Here is a 20,862-nt window from a genome sequence, read left to right as displayed (position 1 = left end):
CAATTTTAAATTGAATTAAACAATGGTTGGCACATATAGAAGAAGAATTTCCGTTTTCCCTTCTCCTTTAGCAAGGAGAGCAATCTTGCTTAAATGGAAGGAGTCTACCCCTCCTGCACATCGTCAATGGCTACGTGATATTATGTCGTATTTAAATTTAGAAAAGATCCGCTGCTTAGTCTTAAATTCGAAACAATCTTTTTATGATATTTGGGGACCTTTCCTAAATTACTTGTCCAATTTATAAAGTTTAACAGTGCACAGAATTTTGTGTATATTTTTATCTTCTCTTAAGTGAATATCTTTTTTTTCTAATTATCCATTGTCATAACATATAACATATAACATATAACAATCACAGCACGGAAACAGGCCATTCCGGCCCTCCTAGTCCGTGCCGAACTCTTAATCTCACCTAGTCCCACCTACCCGCACTCAGCCCATAACCCTCCACTCCTTTCCTATCCATATACCTATCCAATTTTACCTTAAATGACACAACTGATCTGGCCTCTACTACTTCTACAGGAAGCTCATTCCACACAGCTATCACTCTCTGAGTAAAGAAATACCCCCTCGTGTTTCCCTTAAACTTTTGCCCCCTAACTCTCAAATCATGTCCTCTCGTTTGAATCTCCCCTACTCTCAATGGAAACAGCCTATTCACGTCAACTCTATCTATCCCTCTCAACATTTTAAATACCTCGATCAAATCCCCCCTCAACCTTCTACGCTCCAATGAATAGAGACCTAACTTGTTCAACCTTTCTCTGTAACTTAAGTGCTGAAACCCTGGTAACATCCTAGTAAATCGTCTCTGCACTCTCTCTAATTTATTGATATCTTTCCTATAATTCGGTGACCAGAACTGTACACAATATTCCAAATTTGGCCTTACCAATGCCTTGTACAATTTTAACATTACATCCCAACTTCTGTACTCAATGCTCTGATTTATAAAGGCCAGCGTTCCAAAAGCCTTCTTCACCACCCTATCTACATGAGACTCCACCTTCAGGGAACTATGCACTGTTATTCCTAGATCTCTCTGTTCCACTGCATTCCTCAATGCCCTACCATTTACCCTGTATGTTCTATTTGGATTATTCCTGCCAAAATGTAGAACCTCACACTTCTCAGCATTAAACTCCATCTGCCAACGTTCAGCCCATTCTTCTAACCGGCATAAATCTCCCTGCAAGCTTTGAAAACCCACCTCATTATCCACAACACCTCCTACCTTAGTATCATCAGCATACTTACTAATCCAATTTACCACCCCATCATCCAGATCATTTATGTATATTACAAACAACATTGGGCCCAAAACAGATCCCTGAGGCACCCCGCTAGTCACCGGCCTCCATCCCGATAAACAATTATCCACCACTACTCTCTGGCATCTCCCATCTAGCCACTGTTGAATCCATTTTATTACTCCAGCACTAATACCTAACGACTGAACCTTCTTAACTAACCTTCCATGTGGAACTTTGTCAAAGGCCTTGCTGAAGTCCATATAGACTACATCCACTGCCTTACCCTCGTCAACATTCCTCGTAACTACTTCAAAAAATTCAATAAGGTTTGTCATCCATCAACTTTTTTCCTTTGGTAGTTGGTAGGGGGTTGACTTTTTCATATGTAAAAAATTTCATTCATGATGTATGAGCTATCTTTAAATTTTTGATTACAGAGTGGTATACCTTTATGTGTTATGCTATAACATTTTGATCAATTTTATTGCAATATATGAATGTACACAAGTTATGTTGAGATGTATCTATGTGTTGCACTCTGTAAATCTTTTTTTTCTGAATAAAAATATTGTAAAAAGAAAGAAAAAGATAGGTATATTTTAGAAAATATATAAAAAATTAGGTACAATCATCAGTTAGCATGAATACGACCTATTAAAGAAAGAGTAAGTGGATTACATCTAGAAAATAGTTGTTTCATGGAGTCGATTAAAGGAACGACATTCGCTTTATAGAGATCTTTATATTTTTTAGTAATTACAATACCTAAATATCTAAATGTATTAACAATTCTAAAAGGAATATCATTATATATACTAACATGGACATTTAATGGAAACAATTCACTTTTATTCAAGTTAAGTTTATATCCTGAAAATTCACCCAAAATCTTTAAGTGCTTCCAAAAGATTAGGAATTGATTCCTCAAGATTTGAAATAAAAAGCAAAAGACCATCTACATAAAGAGAAATCTTATGTATGGTCCCATTCACAGAGATACCAAGAATATTTTTAGCTTCACGTAGTGTTATAGCTGAGGGCTCCAATACAAGATTAAATAATAAAGGGCTTCATGGACATCCCTGTCTAGTGCCACGAGAAAGTGAGAAAAAAAGAAGACCGGCAGTTCTTAGTAATGACAAGCTCAAGGGCGGCTTCCTGTCTACAGTTACAAGCCAAATGAATGGACTCGACCTCACAATGTAACTCGACGTGACCATGCACCATATGTCTATCTGCACTGCACTTTCTCTGCAGCCATAATGCTTTGTTACAGTTATTGTTTGGTCGTATATCAGCTCAATGTACTGTCGTAATGTTTCGATCTGTGTGGATGGTACGTCAGGCAAGATTTTCACTGTATCTCAGCACGTGATAAGAATAAACAAATTCCCCATTTTAATTGTGTGGAAATATTAGACAGACTCGGCTTCTGCTCTGGAACCTCAGAAGGAAACTGAACTGTTGTCATTTCTGTGGAATGCACATAAATAGAAAAGGCTTCAATCTCGCTTTCCGATCTGCGGGAACTGGGATCAGGTGACCGATGGTGGGTCTCCCATATCAATATCAGAATCAGCTTTAATAGCACCGGCATATGTCATGAAATTCGTTGTCTTTGCGGTAGCAGTAGAACCTAATTCAGAACAATAGATTTTAACAATTGCGATTTGAAATAAGAATATACATATTAAATAGTTAAATTATATAAATTGTACAAAAATAAAAATTAAAAAATGTAATAAACTATTTTATTTGTGTGGACTATTTGAACTGATTGTTGCCTTGGAAATTGTGGAGTGAAGCTTAACTAAACTGTACACTTTTATGAGAAGCTCAGAGAAATAGAAAAGGCTAAATTCTCACATAAATGGGTCAGACTCCCAGAAACATCGGCTGCACTTCAACAGGTAAAAACAGTGGAATGAAACATGCTGAAAATATTGCAGGAGAAACATATTGTCCACCACAACGACAGGACGTGACAGATATGGATCTCACTGCCTTGTCTGAACGGGGAAAGATGAAGCTACACGTACACGCACAACAGTGACCCGCAGATGCTGTAGATCTGCGGAAAAACGTGAACAGGAAACGGGATCACGTGACAGGATTGGTGCCCGCCCCCACCCCCACCCCAGACAGTGACTCCAGTTACCCACTACTCTGTGGAAAGAAGCAAACTTGCCGCTCACATCTCCTCTCACCTTAAATGTATATGACATTTCAACCCCCAGGAAAAATATATCGTCTGTCCACTCTAACTATTCCTCTCGTAATCTTATAAACGTCCATCCAGTCTCACCCCAGCCTGCGCCGCTCTGGAGAAAACAACACAAGTTTATCCAACCTCTCGTTATAGCTCATGCCCTCTAATCCAGGCAGTGTCCTGGTAAACCTCTTCTGCGCCCTCTCCAAAGCCCCGACATCCTTCCGAGAATGGGGGCGACCAGAACTGTATGAAACACTCCAGATGTGGTCTAACTAGTTTTATAAAACTGTGTTACGAGCTGAAACGTTTTAGAAACGAACCAGCAGCAATAGAGTTCACACTGGAGTCTGGTTTTGATGTTAAAACCACTCTCTTTATTAGTATCTACATATAATATAGTAACTTAACGAAATAAAGGGAAGTTAACAGCGTTAAGTGTATATATGTGTAAATATAACTCCCAGACTATCGAACCTGAGGGAACAAAGCTTACGAGTCCTGACATGATAAAGTAGGAAAGTTCAGTAATACACGGAATAAGTGATGGTAGAGAGATATTTGTAATCCAGGGTGAAACGTAGAGAAAAGGCCGTTACTTCAAAATAATCGCCGTCGAAGTTCTTATCCGCTGAATCCGTCCACATACGAGTTCTCAGCGAAAGTGACCTGTCACAGGAATACCGTCTTCCGGGGGTACCACACAACATACCCAGGCAAGGGTTAACACAAGATATTCCAAAATCCAGTCCTATGAATTATACTGACAGCCACACACATTCGTTGTGGTTCGGTGTCCCGATGATCAACCCACTCTTGTGGGCAGAGGAGATTTCCAAGCCTCAGCTGCGAGTAACTGAAGCGATCAGCTTTTCCAGTCCCTCTCTCTTTATCCTGGCCGACTGCCTGTCTGCAGATCACTCTCTCTCTCTCTCTCTCTCTCTCTCTCTCTCTCTTATGGTTCAGTCGACAGTCAGCGCTGTCAGCCTGTGACTGACGTCATAGTCCCGCCTCCTCACGCCGGCGCTCTTAAAGAAACAGTCACAGTACGACCGCAGGCTCGGAACAGCCGCAACACAACTTCCCGACTTTTGAACTCAATGCTTCAACTAATAAAGACAACCATGCCATTTGCCTTCTTAACCACCTAATCAATCTGTGCAGTCTCTTTCAGGGAGCGATGAACCTGGAGGCTAAGATCCCTCTGATCATCGACACTGTTCAGGGTTTTGCATTTAACAGTGTACTGTCTCATACATTCGACCTACCGAGCTGCCAAGATGATCATCACTAATCAAATCTCAGTGAGATTTCTCAGGTCCTGTTGAATTTATTGCCAAGTGCACAAGTACGGGAAGGTACAGGTACAGAGAAACACTGACTTGTGGCAGCATCACAGGCAAGTACATTCAGATAACACACGGAACACAAATTATACGATTCTCAGTCAGTAACGATCTGTAAATATGTTTTATGTCATTAACAATATATAAAATACATTGTGTCATGATCAACATTAAAATGTGCATTTTGTGTCAATAACAGACTTGGAAATGTTGAATTTGGTCCCTGTCTCCATTCCTCCTGTAATCCACAACCAGCTCCTGTGTTTTTGTCACAATGAGGGAGAGGTTGTTTTCTTGACACCACTATGTCGGGGTGATGACTTCTTCTCTGTCGGCTGCCTCGTTATTATTTGAGATCAGGCCAGTCAGTGTAGTGTCGTCAGTAAAATTAATTAGCAGATTGGAGCTGTGGGTGGCGACACGTCATGGGAATACAGAGAGTAAAGGAGGGGACTAAACAGACAACCCTGTGGTGTATGTGTGCTGAGGATCAGAGAGACAGAAGTGAGGGAGCCCACTCTTACCACCTGCCGGCGATCTGACAGGAAGTCCAGGATCCAGCTACACAAGGCAGAGTGAAGGCCGAGGTCTCTGAGCTTCTTGTAGATACTTCACGCCTTCGTATGGCTACTGCTCTGCCCATGACTGCAAGGAACTGCATAAGAACATCAGAGAAACAAGTCTCCCCTCCATGGACTCTTCCTACACTTCCCCTGCTTCGGAAAAGCAGGCCATGTACTCAAACATCCTCACAACCTGGACATTCTCGCTGCAAACCCGCTCTCCCATCGGGGAAGAGATACAAAAGCCTTAAAGCGCGAACCACCCGGCTCAAGGACGGCTTCCTGTCTGTGGTTAGAAGCCAAATGAATGATAAAATGGACTCTTCCTCACAATATAACTCGACGTGACCCTGCACCATATGTCTCTCTGCACTGCACTTTCTCGGCAGCCATAATGCTTTGTCACAGTGTTTGTTTTATTATTTTCGTTTTTCATTTTTAGAATCGTTCTTATTTGTACAAAATCTTCTACAGCTATAAAATGATACAAAACTTCAATAGATTAATATGTATACAATTAATAAAGCTGAAAAAACTGATCGTAACATATAAAAATGAAAAAAAAGAAGGAAATAAAGAACCCCATCTAATTAGGAAAAAACCCCACTAATTACAAAAAAGAGGGAAAAAACCAATAGGAATCAACAACCCGGAAGGAAACCATATAGCATAATTCAAATTAAATGATAATATTTGGCAAAAGAACCCCATCTTCTCTCAAAATCGAATCGAGGATCAAAATGTTCTACATCCTTTTTTTTTTCCAAACTAAGACATAACATCACTTGAGATAACCATTCAGTTAATGTAGAGGAAGAAATATCTTTCCATTTTAAGAAAATAACCCTCCTTGTCAGTAGTGTATCAAATGCAATTAGCATGTTGATCTGAAGATGAAATACCCTGAATACGATATGGAACTATTCCAAACAGAACAGTCAATCTATTAGGTTGTAAATTAACTTTCAGAGCTTTAGAAATTGCAGAAAATAAAGATTTCCAAAACAATTTTAATGAAGACCATGAACAGAACATTTTGACAAAGTAGCTACTTCAGTTTTACATCTATCACAGCATTTGTCTATACTAGGTAATATTTTAGATAGTCTAACCTTTGTTAAATAATAACGGTGAACAATTTTATGAATGATTTGGATGAAGGCATGAGAATAACATCAGCAAATTTGCTGATGATACTAAGCTGGGTGGTAGTGTGACATGTGATGAGAATGTTAGGATAATTCAGGGTGACTTGGATAGGCTGGGTGTGTGGGCAGATACTTGGCAGATGGCGTTTAATGTGAATAACTGTGAGATTATCCACTTTGGAAGTAAGAACAGGAAGGCAGATTATTATGTGAACGGTATAGAGTTGGGTAAGGGAGTAATACCAAGAGATCTCGGAGTCCCTGTTCATCAGTCACTGAAGATGAATGAGCAAGTGCAGCAGGCAGTGGAGAATGCTAATGGAATGTTGGCCTTTATTGCAAAGGGAATTGAGTACAAGAGCAAGGAAATCCTCTTGCATTTGTACAGAGCCCTGGTGAGACCACACCTGGAGTATTGTGTACAGTTTTGGTCTCCAGGGTTAAGGAAGGACATCCTGGCTGTAGAGGAAGTGCAGCGTAGATTCACAAGGTTAATTCCTGGGATGTCTGGAGTGTCTTACGCAGAGATGTTAGAGAGACTGGGCTTGTACATGCTGGAATTAAGGAGATTGAGAGGGGATCTTATTGAAACATATAAGATTATTAAGGGATGGACAAGATAGAGGCAGGAAATATGTTCCAGATGCTGGGAGAGTCCAGTACCAGAGGGCATGGTTTGTGAATAAGGGGTAGGTCATTTAGGACAGAGTTAAGGAAAAACTTCTTCTCCCAGAGAGTTGTGGGGGTCTGGAGTGCACTGCCTCGGAAGGTAGCGGAGGCCAATTCTCTGGATGCTTTCAAGAAGGAGCTAGATAGGTATCTTATGGATAGGGGAATCAAGGAATATGGGGACAAGGCAGGAACCGGGTATTGATAAGGAATTGATCAGCCATGATCTCAAAATGGCGGTGCAGGCTCGAAGGGCCGAATGGTCTACTTCTGCACCTATTGTCTATTGTCTATTGTCTAAATTGAAATAAACAATGGTTGACACATACAGAAGAAGAATTTACGTTTTTTTCGAAACTCGAAGACAAACTTCATTAACAAAGGTCATATTAAGTTCTCTCTCCCAATCTTGTTTAATCTTTAGTGATAGGTTCTCTTTTTGTAACAAAAATAAATTATAAATTCTGCTAATGGAAACTTACACTAAGGGATTCAATTTCAAAATGGTATCCAACAAATCAGATTCTTGTAAATATGGAAACTTAGGTAAACATTGTTGTAAAAAATGTTTCACCTGACATATTGACACCTGACTACTCAAACTACCTGCGTCTCAATATCACCAAGACTAAGGAGATGGTGGTGGACTTTAAGAGATCTAGGCCTCATATGGAGCCAGTGATCATTAATGGAGAATGTGTGGAGCAGGTTAAGACCTACAAGTATCTGGGAGTACAGTTAGATAGATATATAGATAGATAGATAGATAGATAGATAGATAGATAGATAGATAGATAGATAGATAGATAGATAGATAGATAGATAGATAGATAGATAGATAGATACTTTATTCATCCCCATGGGGAAATTCAACATTTTTTCCAATGTCCCATACACTTGTTGTAGCAAAAACTAATTCCATACAGTACTTAACTCAGTAATAATATGATATGCATCTAAATCACTAACTCAAAAGCATTAATAATAGCTTTAAAAAAAAAGTTCTTAAGTCCTGGCAGTTGAATTGTAGAGCCTAATGGCATTGGGGAGTATTGACCTCTTCATCCTGTCTGAGGAGCATTGCATCGATAGTAACCTGTCGCTGAAACTGCTTCTCTGTCTCTGGATGGTGCTATGTAGAGGATGTTCAGGGTTTTCCATAATTGACCGTAGCCTACTCAGCGCCCTTCGCTCAGCTACCGATGTTAAACTCTCCAGTACTTTGCCCACGACAGAGCCCGCCTTCCTTACCAGATTATTAAGACGTGAGGCGTCCTTCTTCTTAATGCTTCCTCCCCAACACGCCACCACAAAGAAGAGGGCGCTCTCAACAACTGACCTATAGAACATCTTCAGCATCTCACTGCAGACATTGAATGACACCAACCTTCTAAGGAAGTACAGTCGACTCTGTGCCTTCCTGCACAAGGCAAGAATATTTTTAGCTTCACGTAGTGTTATAGCTAAAGGCTCAAATACAAGTTTAAAAAATAAAGGGCTTTAGGGACATCCCTGTCTAGTGCCACGAGGAAGTGAGAAAAAAAGAAGACCTGCAGTTCTTAGTAATGACAAGTTCAAGGGCGGTTTCCTGTCTGTGGTTATAAGCCAAATGAATGATAAAATGGACTCGGCCTCACAATGTAACTCGACGTGACCGTGCACCATATGTCTATCTGCACTGCACTTTCTCTGCAGCCATAATGCTTTGTTACAGTTATTGTTCTGTCGTATATCAGCTCAATGTACCGTTGTAATGTGTCGATCTGTGTGGATGTTACGTCAGGGAAGATTTTCACTGTAGCTCAGTACGTTATGAGAATAAACAAATTTCCCATTTTAATTACGTGGAAATATTAGACAGACTGAGCTTCTGCTCTGGAAAACGGAGAAGGAAACTGAACTGTTGTCATTTCTGTGGAAAGCAAATCTATGGAAAAGACTTCAATCTCGCATTACGATCTGCGGTAACTGGGATCAGGTGACCGGTGGTGGGTCTCCCATATCAATATCAGAATCAGTTTTAATAGCACCGGCATATGTCATGAAATTCGTTGTCCCTGCGACAGCAGTAGAACCTAATTCATAACAATAGATTTTCACAATTGTGACTTAAAATAAGAATATACATTTTAAGTAGTGAAATTATATAAATAGAACAAAAATATTTTTTTAAATGTAATAAACTATTTTAATTGTGTAGACTATTTGACTGACCGGGTTGTTGCTTTGGTAATTGTGGAGTGAAGCTTAACTGAACTGTACACATTTATGAGAAGGTCAGAGAAATAGAAAAGGCTAAATTCTCACATAAATGGGTCAGACACCCAGAAATATCGGCTGCACTTCAGCAGATAAAAACAGTGAAATGAAACATGCTGAAAATATTGCAGAAAAAAACATATTGTCCACCACAATGAGAGGACGTGACTGATTCGGATCTCACTGCCTTGTCTGAACGGGGAAAGGTGAAGCTACACGGACACGTAGAGCAGTGACCCGCAGATGCTGCAGATCTGCAGAAAAACGTGAACAGGAAACGGGATCAGCTGACCGCTTTGGTCTCGCATCCCCAGATAGAGAACCAGCTACCCACCACTCTGTGGAAAGAAACAAACTTGCCGCTCACATCTCCTCTCGCCTTAAATGTATTAGACATTTCAACCCCCAGGAAAAATATATCGTCTGTCCACTCTATCTATTCCTCTCGTAATCTTATAAACGTCCATCCAGTCTCACCCCAGCCTGCGCAGCTCCAGAGGAAACAACACAAGTTTGTCCAGCCTCTCGTTACAGTTCATGCTCTCTAATCCAGGCAGTGTCCTGGTAAACCTCTTCTGCGACCTCTCCAAAGCCCCGACATCCTTCCGAGAATGGGGGCGACCAGAACTGTATGAAACACTCCAGATGTGGTCTAACTAGTTTTATAAAACTGTGTTACGAACTGTAACGTTTTAGAAACGAACCAGCAGCAATAGAGTTCACACTGGAGTCTGGTTTTGATGTTAAAACCACTCTCTTTATTAGTATCTATTTATAATATAGTAACTTAACGAAATAAAGGAAAGATAGCAGTGTTAAGTGTATATATGTGTAAATGTAATTCCCAGACTATCGAGCCTGAGGGAACAAAGCTCAGAGTCTTGAGATGGTAAAGTAGGAAAGTTCAGTACTCCACGGAATAAATGATGGGAGAGAGATATTTGTAATCCAGGGTGAAATGTAGAAAAACAGCCGTTACATCAAAATAACCGTCGACGAAGTTCTTATCCGTTGAATCCGTCCAGATACGAGTTCTCAGCGAAAGTGACCTGTCACAGGAATACCGTCTTCCAGGGGTTACCACACAACATACCCAGGCAAGGGTTAACACAAGATACTCCAAAATCCACTCCTGTGGATTATGCGAAGTGACAGCCACACACATTCGTTGTGGTTCCGTGTACCGATGATTAACCCACTCTTGTGGGCAGCGGAGAGTTCCAAGCCTCAGCTGCGACTAACTGAAGCTATCAGCTTTTCCAGTCTCTCTCTCTCTCTCACTTTAGACTGGCCGACTGCCTGTCTGCAGATCGCTCTCTCTCTTATGGTTCAGTCGACAGTCAGCGCTGTCAGCCTGTGACTGACGTCATAGTCCCGCCTCCTCACGCCGGCGCTCTTAAAGAAACAGTCACAGTACGACCGCAGGCTCGGAACAGCCGCAACACATCTTCCCGACTTTTGAACTCAATGCTTCAACTAATAAAGACAACCATGCCATTTGCATTCTTAACCACCCGATCAATCTGTGCAGTCTCTTTCAGGAAGCGATGAACTTGGAGTCTAAGATCCCTCTGATCATCGACACTGTTCAGGGTTTTGCATTTAACAGTGTACTGTCTCATACTTTCGACCTACCGAGCTGCCAAGATGATCATCACTAATCAAATCTCAGTGAGATTTCTCAGGTCCTGTTGAATTTATTGCCAAGTGCACAAGTACGGGAAGGTACAGGGACAGAGAAACACTGACTTGTGGCAGCATCACAGGTAAGTACATTTAGATAACACACGAAACACAATTTATACGATTCTCTATCAGTAACAATCTGTAAATATGTTTTATGTCATTGACGATATTTAAAATACATTGTGTCATGATCAATATTAAAATGTGCATTTGTGTGAATAACAGACTTGGAAATGTTGAATTTGGTCCCTGTCTCCATTCCTCCTGTAATCCACAACCAGCTCCTTTGTCTTTATCACAATGAGGGAGAGGTTGTTTTCTTGACACCACTGTGTCGGGGTAATGACTTCTTCTCTGCAGGCTGCCTCGTTATTTGGGATTCGGTCGATTAATGTAGTGCCGTCAGCAAATCCAATTAGCAGATTGGAGCCCGCCACTGCAGCCCCACAGTGCACTATGTACTGATTGCAAAGCCACGAAATTGCATGTGAATAGCCTCCCCTCCCCCAACTCCACTCTTTCTGCGTCACCAGCAGACTGGGACATCTCACATCTCGCTGCCTCCGCCAGGACATTAAACTGTGAACAACTGTGGTCAGGGACTGATCTCTGGGGTACTCCAAACGCTACCTCCTTCCAGTCTGAAAACAACCCACTCATCCAGACACACACCACCGGCAGTTTATCGATCTCCAACGGAAAAGCCTAATCACCTACTCCTGAGCTTCAATACCATTGTTGACTCTGAGTTTACCACCGTCAAATGCCGGGAGGGACATAATAATCAGAAAGTCTCTAGTCACAGCCGTGTAAATAAAATGTGATCTCAGTAGGTGTGTGGCGCATGCTCAGAATGCGAAGGAGACAGACAAACTGAGCCAAGTCACAGACTTGGGAGGAATGATCCATTTTGACACAGAGAGGGAAGCAGAGAGTTTGATATTGTGCCTGATGCCGGAACTGCGGCCAGTTAGAAGATGAAATCTTGTTCCTCTAAATTGTTTTGAGATGTTACAGTGTTTTAATCAGAAGGCACCATGGCGACTGAAATTATTTCAGTTGAATTGTTGTCCTTCACCCACTGACTTGCTTTGTAAACGTTTAGCAGTGTAGGAAAGTCAAAGGATTTGTGTATGGGAATCACAAACACAACAGCACGTTAGTTCCGCTGTATCTGTCAGTTCACCAGCGCTTGAATGCCGCCGATCCTTTCATGTGGAGGCGGAGATGTTGGAGAAGACAGCGCCCCACTCGCTACAGGGAGAGCCCGAGCACGTGTCCATGTCCGTGACCTGATTGGATACATCGCCCTGACGTTCTAGCAGTGGGACTTTATTCACTGGCTCTCATTTTGGAAGGGATTCAGTCGGCCATCGCAGATACACCAACAGCTTCGCACTGGGAAGCGGCCGTTCACCTGCTCCGTGTGTGTGAAGAGACTCATTCAGTTAACCCACCTTGTGATGCTCCGGTGAGTTCACAATAAATAGAGGCCACATTTCTGTCCGGAGTGAGCAAAGAGTTTTACTCAATCATCCCAGCTGCTGCAACACCAGCAACTTCACATCAGGGAGGAAGTTCAAATCAGCTCCGTGTTAAATGTTTAACCATCACGGTGACTGAAGGCAGCTGCAGGTTCATGAGGGACTGTTACTGTCAGATTCTGCAGTTCTTGCGGCTGCTCATCACACCCAGGACTGAACCCTGGTCACTGAGCATTGGAGGAGTCTGTTCTGCTGATGTTAGCCTTAAACTGGACTGGTGTTTAATATTGTGGATCTGTGAAAGATAAATCAGTTTGTATCAAATCCCGTGTCTCGCTTGAGAGGCCGCTCGGCCCAGCTGGTTCCTGCCCATGTTTCTGTTCCATATCAGTATATGAAAATCTACCCCTGCCGTTCCCCTCTCCCCCTCCCTGAGATGACAGGTTGCAACTAGTCAGCACTCCGTCGGATAGGAGATTTCTCTTGAATTTCATAGAATCACAGAAATCTACAACATATTACCGATGCTTTGGCCCACAATGTTGTACCGACCATGTAACTTACTCTAGAAACTGCTTAGAATTACCCTACCGCATACCCACCTATTTTCCTAAGCTCCATGTACCTATCTAAGAGTCTCTTAAAAGACCCTATTGTATCCGCCTCTACCACCGTCGCTGGCGGTGCATTCCACACACACACCACTCTTTGCTTATAAAATCTTAGCTCTGACATCTCCTCTGTGCCTACTTCCAAGCAGCTTAAACCTATTCCCCCTCGTGTTAGCCGTTTCAGCCCTGGGAAAAAGCCTCTGACTATCCACACGACCAATGCCTCTCATCATCTTATACACCTGCATGAATTTCCTGCATGATTTTCTCCAGGCTGAATAAGACGATGAGCTCTCTGTGGTTGTGACGTTCTTCAGGGCTCTGGACGAATTTGGTTAAACTCCTTCTTCCCTGCTCTTTTCAACGTTTTGGGTCATTTTCACCAATTATAAAGGACTGTGCCTCAGACAGCTGGGTTGTTGCAATTGTTACGGACCAGCAGCAATAGATCACTAACGGAGTCTGGTTTCGATGTTAAAACCACTATCTTCATTCGTATTGTAACGGGGTCCTGAATTACCCATTTGAAGTGTGTTTTTGAAGAGAGAGAGGGAGTTGTTGTTCAACACCGAACACCTTGTTGGAGAGAGGGAGAGAGAGAGAGAGAGAGAGAGAGAGAGAGAGAGAGAGAGAGAGAGAGAGAGAGAGCGAGAGAGAGAGAGAGAGAGAGAGAGAGAGTGAGTGACAGAGAGAGAGAGAGAGAGAGAGAGAGAGAGAGAGAGAGAGAGAGCGAGAGAGAGAGAGAGAGAGAGAGAGAGATATGGTTTCTCTGCAAGCTTGTTTACACTTTTACAAGGACACTGTCAGCTTCTGTGTTCTTACAGAGAGAGAAGGGAGGAACTGTTTGATAGACAGCTGGGGCTCACCACGGTGAGATAAGTAGGAGGTCCGCTGATAGACCTCCAGACACATGGTTTTGGACACTGAATGAGCTTTGTTGTGTCCACAGAAAAAGATGGGTTTTGGAAGATCGATCAGGAGCATCGATCAGTGGCTCTCGCAGTGTGAAAAGGCTGTGACCGGTGGGGAGTTATTCGTGTGCCCATCCCTCGCCTGGGTTAATAACTCCACCACAGAAGAACGGTCCCGTTTGTAGTGGTCACAGTCGGTTACTTCCAAAGGATTTCAGAGGACGACGGGACTATCGACGGCGTCAGCTTACCTGAAGACTCAAAACTCTCCCTCTCTCTCTCTCCATCACTACTCGACTCAATCCCACGAACTGAACTGAACTTCACTCATCACCGTAAGACGGCATCCATTCACCCCGAGGCGTGAAGAAGCTTGGCTTTCCTATTTCCACACAGACACACACACACACACACACACACACACACGCACGCACACACACACACACACACACACACACACACACTCACACACGCAGGCACGCACGCACGCACACACACACACACACACACACACACACACACACACACACATACACACACACACACACATAATCATTGCTAACCTGTTTGATATATCTGCATTAATATTGCTGTATCGCGTAGTTACTAATAAATAGCATTAGTTTATAGCAATACCAGACTCCAGGGTGTTTTCTATTTCTGCTGGTTCTTTGACCCGTCACGGGGTACGTAACAGTATCTACTCCAAATATAAAAGATTAAAGGAAATAAACAGAAGTTAACAGTATTATGCGTATATATAGCTCCCAAACTATCAAGCTTGGGAAACAATGCTTAAAGTCTTCAGATGGTAAAGTGGAAAAGTTCAGTAATCCACGGAATAAGTGAGTGAGAGGAGAGATTTGTAAATCCACACGAACAAGTAGAGAGAAGGCAATTACGAAGAATTCCACACACATTCCACGCTGGGTAAACGAAATAACAGTCGCCGAAGATCTTATCCGTCGATTAGTTCCGAAATCCACTTAGAAATATCACCAGGTGACAGTCACAGGAATATCGTCTTCAAGTGGTTACCACAGAACACCCCGATTCCAGGTAAGGGCCAACAAAAGTGATATCACAGGATACTCCAGCAAATCCACACATATGGATGATACGAAGTGACAGTCACACATCCGTTGTGCACTGCGTGCCGATGATCAGATCAACCCAACCTTTTGGGCATGGAAGAGTTGCAGCTTACAGCAGTCACACGCTGAAGTTCCAACAGCTTGTCTCCCGCTCACTCTCCCGCTCCCGCTCCCGCTCCCTCAGGCTGCCGCAGCTTGTGTCTGACGTCACAGCCCCGCCTCACTCAGGCACTTAAAGCGACACTCACAGTAAACGAACCTGCGGTCTCGCAATACAATGCACCTCTAAAGTCTGACAGCAGACTAGCGAGTGAATCTTCGATGGTGCAGTGTCAGAAACCGAAGATTTGCCAGCCTGAGTCAGGGGTTCCAGAGAGAGATGGGGTTCAGAGCAGGAGGACGAATAAGATAGATAGATAGATACTTTATTCATCCACATGGGGAAATTCAACATTTTTTCCAATGTCCCATACACTTATTGTAGCAAAGCTAATTACATACAATACTTAACTATTTAAATACATTGAATGGTAACTGAAGCTCAGTCCTAATCCCCGCACTTTAACATATCTTACTCCTGGCGGTTGAATTGTAAAGCCGAATGGCATTGGGGAGTAGTGATCTCTTCATCCTGTCTGAGGAGCATTGCTTCGATACCAACCTGTGTAGACCAGCAGGATGTGGTCAAAAGTGAAAGATTAAAAGCATTTGGAAACTGGTTGATCGAAAAAAGGTGGTTAATTTCTGCAAAACACAGGTGGAAATAAACAGATCAGGCAGAAATTTTGGAGAGGAATAAATAGAAAACGTTTAGGCAGAGCCCCTTCAGCATGCTTAGCCTGTGTACTCCGCTGTTTAGTTGCTCTCTGATTTGCAGAGTTCCTCCAGCGTTTTGTATGTGTGCGTCTCTGTATTTCCAGTAACTGCAGAATCTCCTGTGTTTTATATCTGCATTTTACTTTGGCATTAGATACACGTTGATATCGAGTATATTGCTTATGGGAGCCGCTTTCTGCGTTAAAACAGCTGCAGATTTTTCTATACACATGATTTTAAAAAATGAGGTATGGACATTGAACCGATGCTTGCAGAAATGTTTAATGGCACCGTGATTACCCATAGGGCCATGCGTTAAGAATTTCGCCGGCGCTGAAGCGCCGATGAAATGCGCATACGTCAGGCTGAGGACGTCCCCAGGTATCACGCATGCGCGCAGTACACAGAAGATTTTCAAAATGTCGGTTGCAGGTAAGAGCGATTCTCTGTGTTTTTATCTTAAACACCGACTTCGGGATAATTCCTTTGAATTTCGGACACCGTGGCCAGCAATCCCGGGACAGTCCTGCCCTCTTCCCTCTCTCTCAGCCCCACTATCCGTACACGGGGCCCGGGGTGCTTCCGGCTGATGAGGGAATGGGAACCGATGGATCTCTCAGACAGAGCTGAGCTCCAGCTATCTAAATGCAAGGATTAGGAACTCGGAGAAAGGGAACAAAATGTTTTACATCAGCAGTTGAGAAAATCGGCATTAGTACTATTTTCCATAGATGCTGCCTGGCCTGCTGAGCTCCTCCAGTATTTTGTGTGTGTTGCTTCCTCTACCTCCTCTTGCTCTGGACTTTTCTACCGGTGAGGGCATGTTTTGACCCATTCTCTCTGGGTACGTAATGATATCAAACACCTTTGCCCTGGGCAAAAAGTAGCTTTCGCATCACAAATGTGCCAGACTCCAGTGAGACAGAGAACTGCCGCACTTCCCTTCATATTCATTGGCATTGCATTCACTGAGTTCACCACCGTCAGTCATTGGGGGAGGGTTCAAGGGGAATATTTATGTAGAATACAGAAACTAGTGATGCCTGTTTGCATTTGGGTGATGCAAAAGTTGCTGGAGAATTTGCAAGTGGGAAGAAGTGGAGTAATATTTGGAAATCTGACTTTTTAAAGTGTAATTTAGCAAGAAAACCACATATGGGCAATGTGAAAAAGCTTTGGTGAGAAAATTCTCCATTTCTGTTACAGGCCTGCTACATAGGTTGTGTGAGAGTGCAGATGAACTCGATCAAACCCAGAGGAGATCAAAGTTCCTATTGAGAGTGATTTGCTAGATGTTAAAATGAAAACCTCTCTATATAAAATTCACTGTGCACATCTTGGAACAGAACAAGAGGGGACGAATATCCTAGTGGTAAGGCTTGCTAGTGGTAGTGAGCAGGGGAGGGGGTGATGTGGTTAAAATAAGTTGTAGGGGGAATGGGAGCCAGAATGACAGAACAGATAGTGGAGAGGGTGAATTGAATTGACTTTATTAAATACATATTTCATAAACATGAGGAGTAGATATATTTACCTTACATCATCTGAATGTGCAATGTGTAATTTATAGTAATTTATAATAGATAGTTTCCACATAGGACAGTCAATATAACATAGAAATGCCACTGTATCAGCATGAATTATTCAGTCTGATGGCCTGGTGGAAGATGATGTCCCGAGGCCTGTGGGTCCTTTTGCTGTGATACCGTTTCCTGGATGGTAGCAGCAGGAACAGTTTGTGGTTCTGGTGAATTAGGCCAGTTTGTCCCCGATATTTGTTGGGCCCTTTTTACACACCTGTCCGTGTAAATGTACTGAATCGTGGAAAGTACATTGTGCAATGTATAATTGTTTATATTTAGAGACATTTTTTGGTGTATAAAATGATGAGGGGTATTGAGCGTGTGAGTGGCCAGAGGAGTGTTTTTTTTTTCCCCAGGGTTGAAATGGTTAATGCCGCTTTTCCACACTCCCATAGACCCTTTGTCCATCTCCTGAGTAAATAGAGATGGAAAAATATTTAAGATCTCCACCATCTGCTTTGTTTCCACACGTGGATTAACATTCTGGTCTTCCAGAGGACCAACTTTGTGCCTTGCAATCCTTTTGCTCTTAATCTATCACTAGAATCCCTGAGGATTATCCTTCACCTTTTCTGTGACAGTGACCTCATGCCATCTTTTAGCCATCCTGATTGATTTCTTATGTGTTCTCTTGCATTTCTGATATCCATAAGAAACTGACTGCCTATCCCTGTTATGCAATTCCATTTTGTGCTTTACCATGGTCTCAATATCTCTGGCAATCCAAGTTTCCCTACAGTTTCTATCTTTACATTTTATTCTGACATACCCGCTTACTACTTTCAAAATTTTGCTTTGAAGGCCTCCCATTTACCAAGCACACCTTTGCCATAAAGCAGCCTGTCCCAATCCACAGTTGCCAGATCCTAGTGTTGATTCCAGGTGTTGATCCATGTCCTGAATGCATCCACCTTTCCTACACTGCACTTTGTATTGAAATATACAGGGCTCAGCATATTCACTGCACCATGCTCAACTTTTTCATTCCTGCCTTTGTCTGAGGCCTGAACAACATCTGTCTCCACAACCTCTCCACTCTCTGTTCTGTTATTCAGGCTCCCATTCCCCCTGCAACTTTAGTTTAACCCTCCTTACCCCAACCTCCCATCATGCAGATCTATCACCCCTTTGGCTTTCCTCTCCCAGATCAATAAAAAAGAGGTGCATACCAGGTACAGGCAGATAGGAACAAATGAGGTACTTATGAAATACAGGAAATTCAAGTGAACACTTATGAAAGAAATAAAAGAAGGCATGAGGTTGCCCCAGCAGACAAGGTGAAGGAGAATCCTCAGGGATTCTGCAGACATGTTAAGAGCAAAAAGATTGCAAGGGAAAAAAATAATTCTCTGGAAGATCAGAATGGTAATCCATATGAAGGGATAACATAGATTGTGGAGATTTTTTTTGCATCCGTATTTACTCAAGAGATGAACACAGAGTCTGTAGAAGTGAGGCAAAGCCACATCAACTTCATGGACCCTGTACAGATAGATAGATAGATACTTTATTCATCCCCATGGGGAAATTCAACATTTTTTTTTCCAATGTCCCATACACTTGTTGTAGCAAAACTAATTACATACAATACTTAACTCAGTAAAAATATGATATGCATCTAAATCACTCTCTCAAAAAGCATTAATAATAGCTTTTGAAAAGTTCTCAAGCCCTGGCGGTTGAATTGTAAAGCCTAATGGCATTGGGGAGTGTAATGGATTACAGAGGTGGAGGGGTTTACTGTCTTGAGGCAAATTAATGTGGATCAATCCCCAGGGCCTGACAAGTTGTTCACTAGGACCCTGCAGAAGACAAGTGCAGAAATTATTGGAGCCTTAGCACAGATATTTAAATCATCCTTAGTGACAGGTGAGGTACTGGAGGATTGGAGGACAGACAACGTTGTTCTGCTGTTCTAGAAAGGCTGTAAAAATGAACTAGGAAATTATATGTTTGTGGGCTTGACATCAGTACTGGGAAAGTTATTGGAATGTGTGTGCAGGAACCCGATATATACTGTAAGTATTTGGATAGGTGTGGACTGATAAAGGATAGACAGCATGGCTCTCGCCAATCTTATAGAGTCTCTCCAGGAAGTTATCAGGGAAGTGGATGAAGGCAAGGCAGTGGATGTTGTCTACATGTACTTTAGCAAGGCACTTGACAAAGTCTCATAAGGGAGTTTGGTCAAGAAGGTTCAGTCACTCAGCATTCAAGATGAGACAGTAAATCGGATGAGACACTGTCTTTGGGAGAAGCCAGAGCGTGGTAGCAGATGGTTGCCTCTCTGACTGGAAGCCTGTGACTAGTGGTTGCCACAGGGATCAGTGCTGGATCTGTTGTTGTTTGTCATCTATATCAGTAATCTGGATGTTAGTGTGGTTAACTGGATCAGCAAATTTGTGGGTGACACCAAGACTGGTGGTGTAGTGGACAGTGAGGAAGACTATCATGGCTTGCAGTGCGATCTGGACCCACTGGGAGAATGGTTTGAAAAATGGAAAATGGAATTTAATGCAGACCAGTGTGAGTTGTTGCACTTTGGTATGACCTACCAAGGGAGGTCTTTCACAGTGACTGGTCAGGCATTTAGGAGTGTTGTGGAAGAAAGGGACCTGAGAATACAAGTTCTTAATTCACTGAAAGTGGTATCACAGTTAGATAGTGACGGAAGGAAAGATTTTAGTTCATTGGCCTTCATGAACCATATACTGACAATAGATGGATGTTATGTTGACTTGTAGAAGACATTGGTGAGGCCTAATTTGGAGAATTCTGTGCAGTTTTGGTCACCTGCCTACAGGAAAGCTGTAAAAGAAGTTCAGAGAGTTCAGAGAAAATTCACAAGGATTTTGCCAGGTTTGGAGGAGTTGGGTTCGAAAGAAAGATTGAACAAATCAGCACTTTATTCCTTAGAGTGTAGAAGATTGAGGGGTGATTTGATTGTGATAGAGAGGCACAGATAGTGTTAATGCAAGCTGGCTTTTTCCACGAAGATTGGGTGGGACGACAACCAGAGGCCATGGGTTAAGGGTGAAAGGTGAAATGTTAGCGGAACATGAGGGGAAACTTCTTCACACAGACGGTCATCTGGGTGTGGAATGAGCAGCCAGCTCAAGTGGTGCATGCGAGCTCGATTTCAACATTTAAGAGGTTTGTGTGGGTACCCGGATGGTAGAGGTGTGGGAGTGGGCTGTTTAAATAGTTCAGTACAAATCAAATGG

The 20,862-nt window shown here is 42.5% G+C and overlaps 1 protein-coding gene across 1 annotated transcript in view; it reads right to left on the bottom strand.

Annotated features, from left to right (window-relative positions):
• Window positions 1-20,862, bottom strand: part of LOC140723797 (uncharacterized) — a 136,324-nt gene that overhangs the window by 25,980 nt on the left and 89,482 nt on the right. The window lies entirely within an intron of this gene.

The sequence above is a fragment of the Hemitrygon akajei genome, unplaced genomic scaffold (genome assembly GCF_048418815.1).
Source record: "Hemitrygon akajei unplaced genomic scaffold, sHemAka1.3 Scf000136, whole genome shotgun sequence".
Lineage (NCBI taxonomy): Eukaryota > Metazoa > Chordata > Chondrichthyes > Myliobatiformes > Dasyatidae > Hemitrygon > Hemitrygon akajei.
Note: the sequence above shows the minus strand (reverse complement) of the source record. Positions and strands in the feature narration are given on the sequence as shown.